Below are 14,162 nucleotides of genomic sequence, written 5' to 3' on the forward strand. Positions count from 1 at the left end.
TTGCACGTCTTTTGCTAACTCCCTCTTTTCTTCTTCAACATGGGTGGTACTCCCCATGAATAACTTGTTTAAGGTATCAGCAACCACATTAGCCTTACCTTGGCGGTAAAGAATACCCATGTCATAATCCTTGAGTAGTTCTAACCACCTCCTCTATAAAATATTTAGCTGCTTTTGAGTGAACACATATTGGAGGGTCTTGTGATCAGTGAATATGCCAACATGAACACCATACAAGTAGTGACGCCATATCTTTAAATAAAAAACTACTGCAACCAATTCTAAGTCATGAGTTGGATAATTCTTCTAATGAACTTTCAAGTGTCTGGAGGCATAATCGATAACCTTGCCATTGTGCATTAACAAACAACTCAAACCAACTCTTGGTGCATCACAGTACACCCACAAAACCTTGAGTACCCTCCGGTAAGTTCAAAATCAGAGCAGTAGTCAACCTCTTATTCAACTCTTTAAAGCTTTTCTCACAGGCTTTAGACCATTCAAAATTGGCTGTCTTCTGAGTCATCTTGGTCAAAGGAGACGAGATACGAGAACCCCTCAACTAATATCCTATAGCAGGCAGCCAAACCCAAGAAACTCCGTATAGTTGTTGAAAATGTGGGTCTTGGAAAACTCTGAACTGCTTCTATCTTTTGGTTATCAACTCTAATCCCATCACTGGAAACTATGTATCCCGTGAATTCCATAGACTTAAGCCAAAACTCACACTTGGAGAACTTGGCATATAACTCGTTATCTCTCAAAATCTGAAAGAACTATCATGAGGTCACTAGCATGATCTTCTTTCATTCCTTGAATAAATCAGTATGTGGTCAATGAAGATGATGACAAACGTATCTAAATAAGGATTGAAGACTCAGTTCATAAGATCCATGAATATTGCAGGTGTATTTGTCAAACCAAAGTACATAACCAAAAACTCATAATGTCCATATTTGGTTTGAAAAGTTGTATTCGGAATGTCACATTCCCTAATTTCCCGCTGATAGTAGCCTGATCTAAGATCAATTTTAGAGAAGCAGGAAGCACCCTGAAGCTGGTCGATAAGATCATCTATCCTTGGGAGAGGATATTTATTCTTGATGGTCACCTTATTCATATAACGGTAGTCTATACACATCCTAAAGGAACCATTCTTATTTCTTACAAACAAGACAGGAGTTCCCCAAGGGAGACACTTGGTCGAATAAAGCCCTTGTCTAACAAATCTTTCAATTGTTCTTTCAGCTCTTTTAACTCTACTGGTGCTAACCTATATGGTAGAATGGAGATAGGACGAGTATCTAGAATGATGTCTATAACGAAGCCTATTTCTCTCTTAGGAAGAACTCCGAGTAGATCATCAGGAAAAACTTCTGGAAACTCTTTTATTATAAGAACTGACTGAAGGGAAGGAACCTCAGCACACTTGAGTCATTAACTTGAACTAAGTGATAGATACTATCCTTTGAATCTAACTTCCTTTCCTTAAGATTTTCCTCCGCCAGCACCAGAAGTAGCTCACCTAGGGGAAACCTTGCCTAGTGGAGCATCTGATGAAGACTGGGTTCTATTGCCCCCATTACAACTGCCTTTCTTGTTCCTTGGACAATCTATCATAAAATTCCTGTCTGACAGCACTTGTAACAACTCACAAAGACTTCACGACAAAAACCGGAGTGATTTCTAACACACTTGGCGCAAGCAAGAGGCTTACTACCTCTCAGTGCCACAAAATGTTGTGAGTAGGCATGTTTTAACTATGGAATTCTACCCATAGTGCTCACCCTTGTTCTTAGGTGTAGGTGCACTAGCAAATGATAGAGTAGGACCCTTTAGTTTGTGTTGGAGGGATGACCGGTTGGCATTATTCTTTTGCTGCCCGGACTCATTCCCTATCTTACCTCTCTTGCTCTTGAACTCCTCTCTATCCCTAAGCTTCTCTTCCTCTACATGCAGCACATAGACCATGAACCTTGAAATGTCCATGTCCCCAATCTGCATGACAGGTCTATCTTCTTTGTTTGATGCCCAATCCAAGCCAATAAGAAACAAGCTCATTCGGCTTCTCATATCTTTGACCATCTAAGGAGCATAGCAAGACAGTTGGGTGAACTTCAACCCATATGTATGAACAGTCAATGAGTCTTGTTTCAGAGTACGGAACTCACGTACCTTTGCTTCCTTTAATTCCAAAGGAAAGAAATGCCCCAAGAAAGCTTTTTCAAAGCAAGCCCAACTCGGATGTTGTGTATCCTCATCTCTGTCCTCCTTCCAATGATCGAATCATGTCCTAGACACATTCTTGAGTTGAGAGGCAGCTAATTCAACTTCTCTCAACATCAATCACATGCATCACATTGAATAGCTTCTTTAACTCTTCCACAAAAATTTTTGGATCCTCCGTAGTGCTCTAACCAGTGAAGCTTGTGGGGTACATCCTCAAGAATTTTCGAATCCTCGAAGTGTCGTCCTTTATTGATGAGCTCCTCTTTTTTTGCCCGACTTGGTTGGTCAAAACTTGACTCATCATCCGGATAGCACGGAATTCAGCATTGTTAACCTCCCCTTTAGGTTGCATTATAGGAGTATTGGGTAACTCCTGTTACTGAGGTTTAACATTCCGCCTAGCTAAACGAACTCATGCTTCTCTTCGTGGAGGCATAGTTTTCTGAAAAATGCGCAAGCACGAATTAGAGAGAGACTTTTAGAGATAAACTCTAACGCTCAAAAAGGAACATTAAAAAAGTGAGAAATTCCTAAATGTTGTATCCTCTAAATCATAGATGTTGCGCACTTCACACCGATGACTTAGACTCTACAAACACGGCTTCATAGAATCCCTATGACTCTTTAACTCTGTGCTCTGATACAAAGTTTTTCTAGCCCCGAGGCAACACCTTGGACGTGGTCAACATCCAATGACCATTGCTTCCCTAGAGCACCCTTGGAATGGCTTACTCAACTCAGCGGAAGACTTAACTCAACTCAATATGACTAGTAAAGAACATTTTCAATGGAAATACTTAAATTGTAATATTCTGGACAAAATGACTCTTAAGTCTCATCGTTTACAAATGAACTTAAAAGACCCAGAATCTAACACTTCCCATCAATCAAGACTCTTAATATACCAAGATGAGAGTTGGGACAAACCCCACAACATTCTATAACTAAAAATGTCTGAAAACAATAAAAGAATCGTCCGGATGCAAGGAGTCTCACCAATGACACTGAGTTGCTCACTTGACCAACGACAAGACAAATGTTGATCCTAATTACCTGTGCCTGCATCATAGAACGATGCAAGCCAACTGGTATCAGTATATTGAATGTACGAGTATGAGTTGGAATGCTAAAACAATAATTAAGCTGGAAAAGGAGTAAGAAGGGACACTTACCTTGACTCTTTCCAACTCATGAATAACTACTCATTTCAATATAATGCAATATAAAGAAATCTAACCAAAAACATGTTGAAAACTCTGAATGTACTCAAGGAAACAAATAATCTCTGAAACGTATGTAAAAATACAATTATCTGATGTATATAAAAATACAATAACTTCTGTGGGAGATTTTCTGACCGAAAACCATCATTATAGAGCTATAGTATGATATAATGTTACTCGACCCACGCTGCTTCGCCATCCTATCTTTGCGAAAGTATAGGAACTGAACTGCCTAATGGATTCACTACTATGCTATGAAAAGGTTCATCTAATAAGTATGACCCTTTTCGACCCATGATGGCTACATGGTTTTCATGAAGATTTGAGTTAATATGATTTTGCATCCCACATCGGTGCTCAATACTACTCCAAGAAATATACTAGATTTTATGTTTTCAAGACATACCGATTCTGTGGGTTTAGATTAGTGCTAAAATATAGCCTTTAATCTCTCTTGGATATCCTAGTTTCCCTACTTATATCATTTTATAAAGCTATTACTTGTGTCTGAAAACTAGCCCGATAGCTCTTTACTTGTTTAAATGTACAAACGTTTGTAACTCTAAGGATTACTTAGTTACCTTATAACTTTTTGAGAATGAGCTAAACTCTTTACTCTTGCTTAACTTGTAACTTGAGTCTTAAAAAATGAAAAAATGTTAGTTAAAGACTCTTGGAAACTTTAGGAACACAGGGTGACTTGTTCTTAACTTTTAGACTTGACTACTAAGTCCTTTGACTTGATCTTAACTTTCCTTGAATTGAATTATGAATTCAAGGATCATAATATCATGTTTATGGATGATTTCATGATGTTTAGATTTACATTGTAGTGTTGGAATCAACTAAGGAATGTGGGTACATCACTTAGGAACAAGTACAAAAAGATAGGGAAAGAATGGGGTCTCAAGGTGACCTTGGCGCTCTGAGAGGTGCGGAGCACCAGAGCTTGACGGATAGACTCTGGCTAGAGCGGTGCACCAGGTCCTGTCAGACAGAGTATTCCTTGAGAGGCTCTGGCAGGCGGACGCCCTAGGGTCTGTCAGACGGGAATCCCGACATTTCTTCTCTGTTTTCTGTATCTAAACCTTCTAAACTTCCATGGATCTCACCCCAATCAATTAGGTTACTAATAACCTCAAAAGTCAATAGATTCGACCCGAAAACGACCCAGAAACACGAATAAAGTCAACTAACAGAATACTACAACTCGACCAACAAAAATTCAACAATTGTTCATCAAGAACTTCAATATTCATCATTCAATCTATTCAAAACTGTATGAATTAAAAATGTTAGTGTGCGAGTGAACGAATCCAACACAGAAAGATCACACTTACCTCGATAGGAATCACCCCCGACGAATTCCACTTGCGATACCTTAGAGTTTTTGAAGAATTCTTGATCCTCCTCTCCTCTTCTTCGCCTATTCTCTTTTCTCCCAAGCCCTAAGCATATTCCAACGTTTCTAAAACTGACTTAAGGCTTAGTTTTACCTCTAATAAACCATTCGAACGAATTAGGAAATAGTAGGGTGAAAAGACTACTTTCCCATTATTAAAATCCGAGGAGTCAAAACAAAGAGTATAAAATAACTTTTGGTATTCGTTCTTCTCCCTCTCCTATTTCTGAATTATTATTCGGGCGGGGCTCTTGAAGGCTTCCTTGCCGTATTGGACGTTTCTCAATCAAACAACCCAACTTCTTATTGGTATATCTCCCTCATACGACATTGACATAGAGAAAACTCGGTGCCGTTGGAAAGATCTTCCCAAGGGATTTCTAACAATATAAAGAACTGACACTAAATATACATACATACATACATACATACATACACACACACATATATATATATGAGAAGAATTATCGGGTTTTTTAATATTGGCTTATTGGATAAACTGATTACTCACTAAGACTAAAGTAATTTACAATTTTACCATACATAAATATTAAGTATTACTCTTAATACACTACTTATTGTTTTTTCCCTTTAGCCTTGCCTTCACACTTCATAGTGACTTTGAATTCATAATTTCACATTATATAAAACGTCCAAACCTATAATAAAAAGCTTATTCCTCTTTATTTTCATTGTGTAACACTTGTATAATTATTTTTATGTTAGTTATTATTGCTTCTATTTTATGAGTATTTGTACAGTTACACTATTGTCTTATCGCATCAAATTACTGGAGAAAAGTCATATATTTTATAATTATTTTCTTATTGGTTAACTGAAAATCAAACTATTAAGTTAAGGAAAAATTGAATAAAATATCTTATTGGTTTGATTTTTTGTTTAGCCCATTTAAAAACCATAAACATAACCTATAATACATCAAAGCGAACCGAGCTGACATATGCAGTCTCTAGTAAACTGGGAAGATAATATTAGCAAATCAATCAAATTCGAGAATTCAACTTAGTGATTTCAAAAATTTCTTCACACATAACTCATTCTATTATAATTTTAAAATCATGATATTTATTGAAATAATTGAGAGTTTTACATAAAAATCTAGACGGGAAATGAAAAAACGTCAATTTTCATATGGGTATTTTTAGGGTTCATTTGGTTAACAAGTTATACAAGGATTGAAAATGTAAAATTACTTCTTTTGTTTGATGTTTGGCTCATTGCATTAAAATTGAATATCAATGAAAGATACATACAATCATTCTTTTTTATGACAATCATTCCCTTTAACAACATTTCACCTATTATATACTTTAACAATATATTATTTGTAATCTCACAATGTAGAGGCTGTAGAGGGTAGAATATACACAATTCTTACCCTTATCTCACAAAGAAAGAGAGATTGTTTTTTAAATACCCTCGGCTAATTCAATATAGTATCAAAGTTTTATTTAGAAGTGATATTAATATCATGTTATATTATTGTTCTCTATAATAATATTTATCTATAACCACTAACATATGAACAATTGACATTACTATAAAGAGGTTTGATACATACCGGATTTCTTGTCTTGTTGTCTTTGAAGAAATTGAAGACATCTTGGAATGAAAGAAGAAGCCATAGAGAAGTAGTGGCAATCTCAACAAAGTCTTTTGGTTGGATAATTTCTTCATTTTTTCTTATTGAAATTCTATCTACACGGTTTAACTGTGATGAAGTTGAAAAATCTCCATAGTTATCTGTCATGCTTAAAATTTCAAAAAAACTCTTCACCATCCTTTGAGTTACTTGAATCATATTTTTCAGCCCTTCTGAATTATGAAACAGTGAAAGTAAATTGAAATTTACATATTACACACACACGATATATATTTATATATATATATATATATATATATATATATAGAGAGAGAGAGAGAGAGAGTATAATTCCACTAGTGACATCTGCAAAGAGTGGCCATATCTTAGGAAGGTAGAGGAGTTGTTTTTGATAAATCCTCATTCAAGTAAAGTATATTCAATTATATGAAAAGAAAATATATAAGGATATAAAGGAGACAACATGTTATACTAAAGTGGAAAAATCAAAATATTAAGAAAGTAATTATAACAAAACTAATAAGGAAACAAGATAAGGTTGTGTTTTTGTTTTTGGAAAATAATTTACTTTAGGAAATCTTTTTCTATTTACAGCTTTTGTTTGGAAAGTACTAAATATATTTTCTAGAAAAATAAATTCTATTAAAGATTGATAAAAAAATATTAACAGATCAGAAAGTATTTAGATGATATTTGTACATGTTAAAGGTGATAATAATATTTGAGTGTCGTTAAAACATTGATATAATGTTTAAAGTTGAGATGATTGTAAAGAAAAATGACTTTCCACGAAAATGAGAGAAATGGTAATTTTTCTTTCTCCTTTGGTTGGACAATATTTTCTCTAGTTTGGCCAATCAATAAACATCAAAAGATAAATAATTTTTAAAAACTTTTAAATCATACCAAACACACCCCTAAAAGAAATAAGAAAATTTTATAAAGGAGATGTTTCAAATAATAAATCGAGAAAATTGTAAAGAAAAATGACTTTCGAATAAAAAAGAGTGATCATTTTCCTAGCCCATTAAAACAAAGAAATTCACTGGTCAAACATGGTTAATATACATATTATATATATACCTCAAAGATCAAAAAAGTTTTAAAAGGTCATATTTCAGACATATAAACAAAGAAAAGGGATGAATTGGACCCCTTCAAGATTTTTAATTTTTAATTAAAGATGCCTTGAAGTGCTGAAGAATTTACAATTGATTCTTTTCTCACCTTATAAATTAAAATTCAAAAAGGTAGTAAAGAAATAAAGGGAATATAAAATAAAACCTCCTTTGAAATCATGCCTAGTAGGGTATGTTGAACCCATTGAAAAATTATATCTCTCACACATCCTTTGAAGTGTAACAATCCATCTTTTAGCTCCGTATGCTTCACGACAACACAACAAATCTGTAAAGATATGATTAACCTGATATTTTTCATGTACTTAAACATAATCCACCCAAGTAACCTGCAGAGTAAAAATAATCAAAAAAACCAAAATAAAAATAATTAACTTGTTGGAAAATAATGAGGAAAGCGTGTTGGAAATTTGTGTTTTTTAGCAACGGATGTCCTAAGACAAAAATAGATCAGGACCATATGAGGAGAAAGAATAATCCTTGCTCGTTTAGATTCAATGATATGGGACATGAACAACAATGTATAGGCTGGCATTCAACATTGTTAAAGGAACTAGCAACTTTGATAGCATGTTAAAAGGTTGACTATTGAATCTAACTCAATTCTAATATAAAACCTATCGGGTTGTGGGGATTTCCCAAGGTTATACATAGACAGAAAGAACATTTTCTTAATCAATATGGGGACATTTAAACATCCTCCCATGCACGTCCCAAAGCCGATCATTTTGGAGAATAAATTAACAACATAATATGAGGATCCAAAATTGGATAAATCGAGAATAAAGATAGTTTGATTCTTATATATTATTAAGAACAATAGGCATCATGAAATAGGCATTAGTACGAGTAAATATTTGCCTATGTAACATACCCTTTATAAAAAATGCTACATATAAATAGTGATATGTATGTTACCCGTTTGACTTGTAGAATAAGGATGCAATACTCAAACAATTGTAAAATATAGCTAGAAAAAAAGATTGTTATGGATCCAATGGGTGCATACATATTTCATAAAGAATATGGGGATTGAAACTGTCACTTTACCTACTGTTGTTTCATGAATTGTGCGAAAGATTTTGAGTACATATGATATGATAATACCAAAGCAAGCTTGACAGGGTGAGATGATGATAGACTTTGCAAAGGCACAGAAAGGTGGGAAGTTTTCTACGAAGATGATGAATAACTATATCATGCCTACTTTTCCAATAGTAGAATGGAATAGTAACTTTGGAACGAGGAGTACATCCAAGATTCAAAATCATCTTGTGGGTAGTTGTGTAGAAAAGATTAGAAACTTTTGAAAGACTTGAAAAGTTTGGTATTCAGAAGTCATCTGAATGTGTGTTCTGTAGTAACACAAAGGAAACCTTTAAACATCTTTATTTTAATTGCCAAGTGAAAAAGAAATTATGGTGAAGAATGTGCAACTGCATGGGAATCCAAAGAAGTATTCACGACTAGACCAGACTTGTATTTTTGTGCTGATTGTATATATCATTTGGAGAGAAAGAAACAAGATTAGATTCTATCGAAGAAGACAATGTGTTGACAAGGTCCTTAGAGTAGCATTTCCTTTGTAATATATTAGTTTCTTGATTTGTTTTCTGTATGAGTAGGAAGTTAGATGGTTAGAAAGAGAAGCAGTTATATGTGTTTCTATGTAATGGTCTTTTTTTCGTTATAAATGAAAATCGTTGTTATAAAAAAAATTCATGCACAAGTGCAGGATAAGACTACATATAATAGACCCCAGTAATATGGGTCATGTGTATAGAGGGTACTTAATGCACATAATTTTTCTTTTATATAAATCATGATATATATATAGAGGAGATGATTCTTACCTTACTTTGGCCATTACCCATATCTTGAATTACACAACCAGATGGGAACTTCCAAGAATAACAGGGTATACCACTCTGAATCTCATTGAATATATCATATGAAATATCCACCATGATCCATGTTGTTGCATCAAGTTTTCTACAACAACGTATGAAGAAAAATTCTCTAGCTTTAACTAGAGGAGGTAAAATATGCAACTTTTCATACATCTGTAACCAAGAACCAAAAAAAATATTGATTATTTTATGAGTAAATTTTAATATTCATTTAATTTCTACAGGAGCAAAATCTTAAAGATGGATTAATATTTTACCAATTGTATAGAGCCTGCCCAAGTACCAGAATCAAGAGCTTCAATAGTCTTTGCTTTTGCGACTATAGTAGTTAACAAGTTCATCCATTTGACCTACATATAAAATTAAATCATTTTAAAGCATATGATTAATTATTAAACAATAAGAATGACAACTATGTCTAAAAATAAGTACTATGTCCATGTACATCACTCTATATGAACTCATCTTAATCAATATTGTATGGGAGAAAATTAAAAAATAAAATGGTATAAGCCTATTGAGGAATAGACAATTTTCAAAATTCATGACAATGTGTTAGATTTTAAAAAATCATGACAGTATCTTAGATCTCTCACTTGCTCAAGTTCGAAATCCATGATATTGGCATGGTATGTTTCCACATCAAAAGTGGTAAGTCTAAACCCATACATGAACCTAGGTTCAAAGTAGATAATATCACTTGTAAACTAAAAAATTAATAACCTGAGAGTGTCCATGAAACTTACTGGATCAAGAAAATTATGGATCAACTCAATTCCAGTCATTGACACAATTCCACAATCCTTTGATGATTCAATTCGACCCGTTGATGTTTGGTAAGGTAGAAATTGATTTGAAAATTTTCTTCCATAAATCTCACAATGAATAAAACACCTCCTAACACTTGATGAATCTACGCAAAATGGATCATTCATTCTCCAAAGTTTAACCATTTCATTCATAGAAGCAACAACAATCTCAACATAATTGTTTCTTGCCCTTGTGGTGATGGAGACATTATTGAATGTGCATGAACATTATTTCTATTATGATTGTTTTCTTGAGGAAGACGAGGATATCTAATGGGAGAGACACATATGTCTTGGTTAAACAAACTTTCATCTGATGAATTTGAAGATGATCTAAGAGTCAATTTTTGTGGTTCCGAATTTGAATCCATCACAAAAGGCCTTCCAACACCACGTGAGATGAGATTTAATACTTTTTCATACTGAAAAAATAAATTGTCAAGTTAATTTACTTACAATAATAGGTATGTATCTATACTAAACATGACTTTAGAATCTAAAAGGGATAAGAAGTGTATAATTTGCTATTATTGTATATAATTTAAATTCATTTAATCAATTAATTGATTGTGAGATCAGGATGATCTTCTTGTCAAGGGAGGGTGCAACTTATAAGCACGGGGGCAAAAACAAATCCAAGATTTAAACATGGTGAGATAGGCCTTTTTAGGTATTTAACACATTAAATACTCTTGTAAATCCCATTAAAAAGAGAATCACTTCCTATCGGCATCTTGCACCATATCTCAAACGTAAAACCCTTTGTTAAGGATAGATGAATCTTATCGATACCATCACAACCATTAGTAGTAGGATTCTAACGATTAATTGTTGTATTTATAAAATTATGGATCCAGATAAAATATTTATTTAAATCTTAGTAATTATTTACATGTATCTATGCCTCGTGTAAGAAATACGAGATTCAAATGAACTCGGTGCTTATGATTTGCATCCACCTTAATGTGTGTGTGTGTGTGTGTGTGTGTGTGTGTATATATATGTATGTATGTATATGTATATATCATTTATTATTATAAGTGAGAAGCTCTAAAGTGTAAAATTAGATTACCAATTTACCCCTATACAGAATAAAAATTATATAGCATCTCATTAATTGATATTAAACATTAATTACCTCTAAACTTGCTGAATATCACAAAAAAACTGAAAAATATGAAAAGTCAGTCACATTACATTATTTATCATAGTCAACCATTAATATTATTTTAAGACCTTTACAAACTAAATCATTGTTTTAAGAAGTCCAAAAAAAATATTTAAATACATTATCCAATTACATGTGAAATTTAAGACATTAAAGAAAATGGAAGATAAAAAGATAAGTATCTGTTTTTAAAACCCGCTTAATTAGTTTCTTAAAACTCTTGTCTCTTCATTTGCCTATATTGAATAAAGATGTTTTTTTCAAATTTATAAATACAAAATATTGAATAATATGAAAGAAGCCTAGGATGAAAGGTTAGTTAGACAATTGCTAATCGCAAAATCCATACTTTTATTTGATCTATTCGTATTATTTTAATTTTAGACTTCATGATTTATATGTATATCACATCTAATTATAGTTATGTTTGTCATATTTTCTTTCTCAGCTTTGGGGGCATCAAGATTACCACATCAATTGTGCATTTGTAATATGAGGTTTAAAGTTTCAAAGAGATCTTATGTAATTTTATTTTAGTTTCTTAAAATATTTTATAGATTTATTGATTTCTTTAGGTTAGAATATTGATTATTTCAAATTTGGAAGTTCTTGATGATTATGAAGTATTTTGGAGTGGTTATGTTATATTAATCTTGATCTTGTTTTGATTTTTGTTAGCTTTACTTAGGTTAAGGATTTCAATTACGGATCTTTCATGCTTCAAGCCAATGACAACTCCTTTAAACCAAATTTTGAGGACATATACCGTTATGAACTAAGTTCAACCTAATGTGGATGCCAAGGTCACACCAGTAGTTATTGGGCTGACAAGGGCTATTAGGCCTAGAACAAGCAATAGGGTCAGATTAATTTGGAATACGGGTCGAGTAGTGGATGTGAGAATGGTTCCATCAAAAGGTTCAACGGTCACTGATTTAGGGATTATGCATATTAAAGAAAATGTTTTTCGTCTCCTCTTTTTCTAGAGTCTAAAGTTTCTCATCTCCGTTCTTCTTCTATCTTTAATTATTTGTTATTTCAATATTTCCATTATAATTTGGTAGTTTGATTATTGCAATCAGAATCTGATGGTTGTAACCATATTCCATTGTTCTTATCAATATAGTGAGGATTTCGATTTGTTAGATATACAATAGATTTTACATAATTTGAGTTTGAATAAAAATTATCTCAGTTTCTCCTTATATATTATATGACACAATTTGAGTTTCTCCAATACTATTTGAATGAAAAATTGTCTCACTTTCTATAAATTATGATCCTATTTGAATTCGCTAATACTATGTGAATTTGTTAGAATATAATCTTGTACATTTATGATCTTGACGTACGTGTTTATTTTTTTACCTTTAGTATCTCCTCCCCTAATAATGTTTTTATATGAAACACAATCAATAAGGGATGATACAGATCTAGAGACAGTCGAACAAAGCCAATATGATTATTATATAGTTCCCTTCATATAATAAAGTTTGATCTGTACATAGATTTTTGTATTCATTTCATATTTTGCTAATTGAATTTATATTTTCTTTTTTCAAGTTTTGGTATGTATCTCACTACAAGTTTTAACAATATTTACATGATTTAAGTTTAAACTAATTGACAGAGATTTTATATTTAATTACCTATTGAATTATCATTATTAATATTTGTAAGTCATAACCTTCATGCTTTTCTATTTGATTTATACTTTTGTTTGACTTGATGGAGAAGACTTTTGAATTTTGATTGGATATGAGAGAAGGTGACAAAAACTCGGTAAATTATGTACTGATTTTGTATTCTTTTTTCATGTATATATTGTTATGATTAAAGTCTTAAAGAACGATGTGCATGCTGATTTTTTCTTTCATGTTTAGGTTTTTTTATATTTACACTCTAGTAGTCTTCTTTAATTTAGTTTTCTATAAAAAAATATTGTCATAATATTTATTTGAGATTTTTTCATTTTAGTACTCATTACACACATTTTTTCGTTGAATTATAATCATCCTAATCAATTTATAAAATATTGCACGGGAAAATCGTGCGAAGCACATGTTCATAAACTTGTATATATATATAAACCCACGAACTAAAATTTCAATAAATATAATTGATCTGACTCCTTCATTTTATATTATAAGTTATGTGCTAATACCTTAAATTACGAATTAATCCATCGAGTTTAAACCATGATTTTTCCTCGTCTTTTGTTATATATAAGTAATTCTTTTCAAGACAAATAGATAAATGAACATTAAAAATAAAATAAATAGGATAAATAGAAGGTTTACCTGTTCTGTCAACCATTGATTTTCCGTTCTCATATTTTCTAAATTACGTTCCCTTTATTCTTTTCCAATGGGCAGTCCATCACATTTTCGGCACACAATATTCTTCATTGCCTCTTTCATTGCCTTATTGTCACGACCCAAAACCGAGCCGCGACTGGCACCCACACTTACCCTCCTATGTGAGCGAACCAACCAATCTAAATCCTAACATTTTACCATAATAAACAAAATACGATGCGGAAGACTTAAACTCATTAATAAAAAGACAATTCAATAACTTCTAAAATTCAACATCTATTATTCACCAAAATCTGGAAGTCATCACCACAAGAACATCTATGATCAAATTACTAAACTA

At 32.5% G+C, this 14,162-nt stretch overlaps 1 pseudogene; it reads right to left on the minus strand.

The window, feature by feature from the left end:
• Window positions 1-1,770: 1,770 nt before the first annotated feature.
• LOC114074014 overlaps window positions 1,771-14,162 on the minus strand; it is a 24,995-nt pseudogene continuing 12,603 nt past the window's right edge.

The sequence above is a fragment of the Solanum pennellii genome, chromosome 9 (genome assembly GCF_001406875.1).
Source record: "Solanum pennellii chromosome 9, SPENNV200".
NCBI lineage: Eukaryota > Viridiplantae > Streptophyta > Magnoliopsida > Solanales > Solanaceae > Solanum > Solanum pennellii.